Consider the following 7773-nt stretch of genomic DNA (forward strand, 5'->3'; position numbering starts at 1 on the left):
CAGATTCTTTTGGAAGTCACTCCCTGGGTTTAGTGAGGCTGCAGAGCCTGGTGTGGGATCTCCACAGTAGTGCAGTTCCCCTCTTACACAGTCTAAAGCTAAACACAGGGTACAGCTACTGAGGGGCTGTGACCTCTTTTCCCTCCTCCAGCATATCTGCTCTGATTTGGCCTTATTAACACCTTCTACATAAAGTTATCTTCAATATAAAATGCAGTTTTCTCCTTTTTAGTATGGTTATTATTGGTAGAAGCAGATGACTGAATACCACGTATTTCTGACTAGTTCTGCTTTCTGGTTTTCAGGTACTACCAAAATACTTTGTATTTTGTACAAATGGATTGTAGCCTCCTTCATCTACGTATATGTGTTTACTGTTTATACTTCAGTCTCTAATAGAATTATTTTTAAGGATAGTGTTGATTCCAAATCCTATGAACTTAGTCACATTGTTCTCCTGCCCTTTCTTTTGTGTCTTCCCAGGGACAGTGTCACATCTCATGGTGCTGGGGCACCTCTGGCACAGCAAGAAGTAGCGAGGATAGAGGAGCAGTGTGACACTGCACTGGAGGATGCGGTCTGCCTCCCATTGGAGTGGCTCCAAGTCCTTGCATGCATACCAGCTCCTCAGCTTGCCCTGAGCAACACCACTCTGTGTGCTGCAGACCACTGGATCAGCTACCAGATGTGCTGTACTTCAGCTCCTGCAGCAGAGGAGAGGCTTGGTGTCACACTGCATAGCTGAAGGGAAGGCTGAGGCAGAAGCCACCTCTGCAGTTCTCGGGGTGTAGGAATGCAGGTGCTTTCTTCAGCAGCAAAGCCATTTAAAGAAATTTCTACTTCAGGTCGTTACTACTATGTCACAGTTTGTCACAATCTGAGGAGCCTCAGTTACAGGGCTTTGGGTCATTACAGTGAAATCCCTTTGCAAAGGCCTTGAGAGTTTGTTTGTTCGTTTAGCTTTGTTTTGATTGCAGTTGTTTCAGTGTCAACCCTATTTTCTCCTTAGCACACTTGACAAATTTGCAAATAGAAATGAGGTGCTGGAAGTCTGAAACTCCACTTCTGCTGGCTTTACTATTGAACACAACTGTGATCTTCTATGCAAGAAGTACCTCATTAGCACATGAGGTGGAGGGGCCAGTGGCTCCCACTCAACAGCATCATTCCAGGAACAGCAATTTGGTGCCAGTGCAGACAGTATTGCATGATTCTGGCAGAATCATTTTATGGAGGAGTGTTTAGGAGAATCTTAACTGCACCCTTGTCTACATTTAAGACTCCTGAAGGTATGATGATATTGCTCAGACAGGATTGGTTGTTACTTTTCAGGCAGTTTTATCAATAAAAGCTCTGATGCAGAAGTAGCTGTACTAGTCTAGAATTCTCTTAAATGGGAATATTATTCTGTTTCTCATACACTAATAGCTCTGGTAATGAAATGCACTTAGTTATGACTTTTAACTTCATAAATAGATCTGCTGCTTAATTGTTTACAGGAGATTGAAGAACACTAAAGTGACTAGCTCATGCTATCCTTAACAGATAAGCTAGTAACTTTGTAAAAACAGTTTTTCTTTGTGACCTTTTTTTCGACATGTCTCTGTCTTCATCTCTAAGTAGATGTATCTTTAGCAGGGATGTGTGTGCCTGTGCCTGCACATTTATCTGTTATGTGCACACACACAGAGATTTGAGCAGCTATATAGCACAGTTGTTTGCATAATGAGTTTCATTTCCCTTCACAGGTCAGCACCTTAAGCGAACCTTGGAAAAACTATTGTATGAGCAGTCAGCACACCAAGGCAGCAGCACCCGTTGGGTAGAGCTCGTCTTGGATAAAAAGCTGAATGCTATGGTTTCACTGACTTGTCGTTGAAACCTTGTGGTTTCAGTGTAGGAGGCTGTATAGGCTGGACACATTTGACATCCTTGTTTCTGAGCTGTGAAATCTGTACATCTAATTTATGAAAATTATCTCTGGTTGAATTTTATTCTTTTTTTTAATGAAGTCAACATATTTTCCTTGCATTCAGTGGAAACGGTAATGGAAATGTTTTAAGATGCTCTGTGAGCATGTTTTGACCTCAAAAAGTGAGACAAATCAAGATATTCTTTGTTATGAATTTTAAGGTCTAGGAAGGAAATTTTAAATTTAATACAGAGAGCCAGATGTTAAAGGAAAGCATTTTCTCAAGTGTGGAGACAAATAAAGTAACTGTGGGAAATGACAGAGGCATTATAAAATAAAAATCTTCCACCTGAGAATATGATATAAAAACCACCAAACAGCTGAGTAAGATAATTTAGAATAAACTATTTATATACTATTAATGGTACCAGTACCATTTAAGGTAACCAGCAGTATCTGTAGTCTGAAAAGGTGGTATGAGTAAATAAATTTATAAAATCCGAGACTAAAGAGTCTAAAAGTAGGACAGAGAGGGAGCTGCAGCAGAAGCCTTAGCAATCACAGCAAAACACAGTTGAACAGTTGATCAGTGGTGTGTTTTTCCTTCTGTAGTTGAGTTCCACGCTGCATTCAGTGAATTGATTCTCAGGATCACAGAATCATCACTTAACTGGAGCCAGGAGAGCCATGGACCCACCTGTATGAGCCTTCATTTCTTCCCCACTCTGCTCCCTTGTGCTCTGGTGAGTGCCTCTCATCCTGTAACTCCCCAGAAACTGAGCTGTAGCAATACAGGACACTTGAACCTCTAATATTGGCAAATCCCATTCCCATCACTATCAGCAGCACTGACTGCAGTGACTGCCCAAACTTTGAGTTTTCACTAACAGCAGTTTTGCCTCTGCCAGGCAAGTTCTCAGAAGCATGTACACCATTCCCTCTAAGTGAACCTATGGAAATGAATTAAAAATGAGCAAAGACCTCTGGATAGAAAACAAAGGAGAAGAAAAATAGCATTCAAGTTAACAAAACAAAATTTCTTGCTGAAATGTAAATGAAATTACTATTTGTGTGAAAAGAACTACTCAGTGTGTTTGTGGGAGTACCAAAATCTGAAATCTGTCTGAAAACGTTAGTCAAAGACTTCTGTGTGAGTAAAGATTGAAAGTGTGATCAGCCACTTAGCTATTTCAGAGCGATGACTGCAAGATTCATCTTAATAATTTTCAGTAATTTCCGTATCAAATCATTAGTAGAAGACCATAGATTTTAATTAATTAAATTAAATTTTAATTCTTACAATCTCATTGGTCCATTCAAGAGAGTTGTTCCTTTTCAAGGAAAATAAAAGTTAAATCAGAATTGTTACTCTAACATTTGACTGGAAAATTGAGGTGTCTTGTCCAGCTTGTGTTTTCTTTTCAGAAACCTGGAACAGTAAATATGATGACTGCATCTGTAGATGAATATACAAGAAAATAGTAAAACTGGTCTCTAGAAATACTCTTCTGGACAAGGGCATTTTTCTTGCCCATTACTTATGAGCTTCTTGCAGACTTTAAAATAGATACCCATTCCTCAAGCAGGACAATGCTGTTTCACTGAACTAACTCGTGGGAAACCAAAAGGCAAACAAGGAGGCACTGAAGATCCTAGCCCAGAACAACGGTAGCTTTTGAAATTTCATTTTTCCTGTTATCACTGCAAGATATGCAGATAGACAGACAACCAAGGATTAGCTTTCTTTTGAAGCATCCAGATTTTACCTAGAAGCAATATCATGGGATTCATCATTCCTTCCCATATAGCTCAGTTTCCACTCCAGGATCCTCCTCTTCTGATTATCATAAGGATTACACATCTACTTTGTTATTCGACCCATGGAAAAACCCTGTCAATGCCTCTTCAGCTTGGTAGCTAAGGCTTCCAGGATAGTTGCATCTCTTAAATCTGCAGGCTTGAACCCCTATATTGAGGGCACAGCCGAAAAGTCAGAAGAGATACTTGCAGCCTTGATACTGCTGCACAAACGGCAAAAACGTGAAGGGAAGTGGAAACATTAAACCTGAGAACAGGAAAACTCATGAGAATCTCAGAAATGGCCTGAGGACAAAAGGAGACAAAGATGTAATTTCCAAAACAATACCCGGACAACAAAGGAGGCTGATGTGCTTTCAAACACCGTGGCAGATCTGCAGGGGAAGGTTAAAGAACATTGTTTTCAAAGGTGCTGCAAAAAATTAAGAGTATGGCAGAGAAGCAACAGACCCTGGAGATTTTTTCTTGTCTCTTTTCCTTGCCATTGCCCTCTCCACGACTGATTTGGCCACACTGAGAGAAATGTCACTGTTCACTTTAAATTGCCTTTAAACTGAGTGGAGATGATCTACCCTCTGATATAATCATGTGCCATGGAAGCTCTCCTTACTCATTGTCTGAGCTGCATTGTTTTCTCCTTTCTTGCTAGACCTGGTTGTGCACAGACTTTCCCTCTCAGCTCTGTTCATCATATCCTGATTTATTTTATTGAGTTTGGCCAATTTATGTCAAAGCTAATAAATAACTGGAAATATTTAAATGTTCTGTGCTGACATTTTCATATGATCATTTCAGTTTTCCATTAATTATATTTAATTATGAAATTTTATTTGAAATAGTTTTAGGAGCAGAGAAAGAAACCTTTCTTCATTGTTCAAAGCAGAATATCTAACCTGCAGTGTGCATTTTTTTTGCTTGATCATCTCAATAGTTGCAGTGTGTTTTATAGCACTTCATATGGTTTCTGTCAAATCAAAAAAACAGATGCTCTCCCTTGTTTAGGTGATCAGTCTAACGTTTATAGTAATTCACTGTGCTTTCTTAGATCTTTATGATTCAGTATACATGCTCCAAAAGATTTTTGTTTTTTCACAGGTGACAAACAGTGCCAGGGTTATACAGTGAGTAACCAGTATTCCAGAAAGTGGAGAACTAAGAAAAAGGACACAAAAACCCCCAGACCTCTGGCATAAAAAGCCTGAAGTTGATTCTTGTCCTTCCTACTTGATGGAGGAGGGTGATCTGATATTAAAAAGGAAGGTCAGTAAGCTAGTGTGCCAAAGTGGAAATACCCACGCACTTCAAGGCAGTTTGTAAGGGCCAGGGATAATGGAGATTAAAAGAACTTCTGCCTTAATGATTTTTGTCTACTTCTGACAGGGCCAGGAAAATTTAATTAACTTAGTAGGCTGGGGAATGCGGATGTGCCAGCTGTTTGAAAAAGTAGTTTCCTTTTTCTCTGACAAAAAGATCTGTAGTGAAACTTTTGGAATTCAAACTACCTTTGCATTTATGCTGCTCCTTGATGTTTAAAGAAAGAAAAATTCAATGTTTTTATTAAGGCTCAGAGGATGGTCAGGAGAAGCCAGTATTTTGTACATTAAATTGTCTTCTCTGAATAAAACTATTTCATACAATACATTGTCTTCTCATTAGTGTAAATCATTCTTCAGTGTTACTTAAAATCTTACATAAGTTAGTGGAAAATGGCCTAACATGGGTTGCTGTGGACTGCTGTGTGTTATTAGTTCTTTAGACCTACACAACACTTCATTGCACCTAGTGAAAATGGGGTAAAAGAGCCTTATTAAGCTGTTTTTCAGATCCTATTTTATCCATTGTCTGGAACGACAGTCCCTTTGACTGCCTCTTGCCATGGACCTCTTCCAAGAAATCTGTATATTCCTTATTGAAGGGATAAAGAAACTTGCACCTCCAGGGTGTTGATTTACTTTTCTCTTCTGTGAGCATTCACATACCCATGTATGAATCAGAGCAGCTGAGTCCACACCTCCGTTGTCTCTCAGTCTAGTACTGAGAAAGCTTTCCAGGGCTGATTAGTCATTTGAGTGAAGTACAGTAAATGTCAGAGAAATGAATTAAAACAGAACCTCGCTGAGTGTGAGGCATAGCTGCTCTCTAGTGGACTTGTGAATAGTGTCAGCAGCTCTAGTATGCTTATCCCCAGCAAACAACAATATATTCTGCTGAGAGACAGGAGGTGAAAACTCTCTATTCCTGTGAGTTCAGCTGCTTCACCTTCTTGCCATCTCTCCTCTCTATGTAGCTGACTTACACCAGAGCTACAGTGAAAAAAACACTACCGAAGCAGCTTTAAAAAATATCTCCTGTCCAGCACTGTGGAGAGACAATATTTCATTGTCTCTGTGTTGTGGGTTTGTTTGCAGAGGACAGTGTTTCCACTTAGCATGGTAAGAGTGACAAGTATCTTAGAGCTAGGGAAAACTGTTTTATCAGAAAATTGGAAGATGTTCAAAGTACAAGTGCTTATTTCCTGAGGTGGCATGGAAAGCAGAGGAAAAAATATCTGCTGCACAGAGGACCTTCACTTTTGGGAACATGAGATAATCTTGTGCTTTCTCAGGAGAAAAGTTAATGATTTCTATGGGGTTGAGGCTAAATAAGAGCATGCACACAGAGGGCCTTGGAAAGGCAGGTCCTGCCCAGCATGGTCTGGGGCTGGATGTGGTATGGAGCAGTGCTCAGCCTACAAATACCCCCAGGGACAGCACTACTGTTCCTGACCTTCCCAGCAGCTGCACTGGCTCACTGTTTAGCCTCCTGTCCACTACATTTCAAGGAATTCTCCTACATCCATCAGAATGCCCCAAGCAATAATTTCTGCCTGTATTGATTCATTGAAAGATAATCTTTAAAAGAATTTCAGAACAAACCTATCAGTTACAATATTTTGTTGTAATAATTTCAGCAAAAATCAGTGACACATTTCATAAGCAACCCTTGAAATACCTAAGGAACCAAATAACATGATTCCAACCCACTAAAGGTTTATTGGAGGAACTGAAAAATTACTCTTTAGTATTATGACCAAAATGAAGTGTGCAACGAATTGCCTTCTGGAGAGAGCCTTGGTACTGTGCAAGAATTGTTCAGCCACAGACAAAGAGCTGGTGTGTTTGTGAATATATTTTAGTCACAAATCGAAACAACAGCCTCAATGGCACTACTGCTGTGAAGAAAGGCAGCTCCATCCTCACTGGAACTGGGACACCCACAGTGATAAAACTGGTTTGATTACGGATGCTCTGGTTACACTAAATCACATTCATTCTTTTGCCGCAGGGACAAAGTCCACAATTTCCCATTGTTAATTTAATGCTCATGAATAATTACTTGCATCTTCATTGGGAAGGAGTTCACTGAGTCCTCCTCCCATCTACGTACCTCAAAGGAGAGGGGTATGTGGTTCTGTGCCTGAAGTGAGAAGCTAAGCTAAGAGTCTGGAAGGGTTTCCACCTCTGCAGAGCAGAGTATTAAGCACCTTCCTTTTACTGAAATTAAGGAAAGACTTCCTCATTAAGTAATAAATCTGGATTTTGTAGTCTGTGTCCCCAAGTAAATGGGTATCTTGTCCATTGCCCTTTCCTTTGTGTGCATGTTTGAACATGTGCGGTGCTGCTCTTTGGCATTACACAAGCACCAAACCCTTAATATTGCAGTATAGTTGATAGCAGTGAATGGGAAGTACATCTGACTTTTGCTACCCTTATGGACCATCACTTTCGTTCTTGAGTGGGAGTGATGTAATGGTGGTTTAAATGAAAAAGGCTCAAACTTTAAAAATAGGAAATGCCTTTTTGTATCCATAGGGAGCTTAACAGGCACATTTGAAGGACCACCTTGATCTGTGAAAATACATCAGTCTGATCTCTGCAGAGGTGAAAATATGTACATGAAAACTAATATTATCTATTTCCTTTTTGTTCAGCTTCCTGTATGCAGAGCCCAGGTTGTTTATTCTTGTGAATGATGCAATGGGTTAACGGATAGTATGTGGGTTA

This window comes from Prinia subflava, chromosome 18 (genome assembly GCF_021018805.1).
Source record: "Prinia subflava isolate CZ2003 ecotype Zambia chromosome 18, Cam_Psub_1.2, whole genome shotgun sequence".
NCBI lineage: Eukaryota > Metazoa > Chordata > Aves > Passeriformes > Cisticolidae > Prinia > Prinia subflava.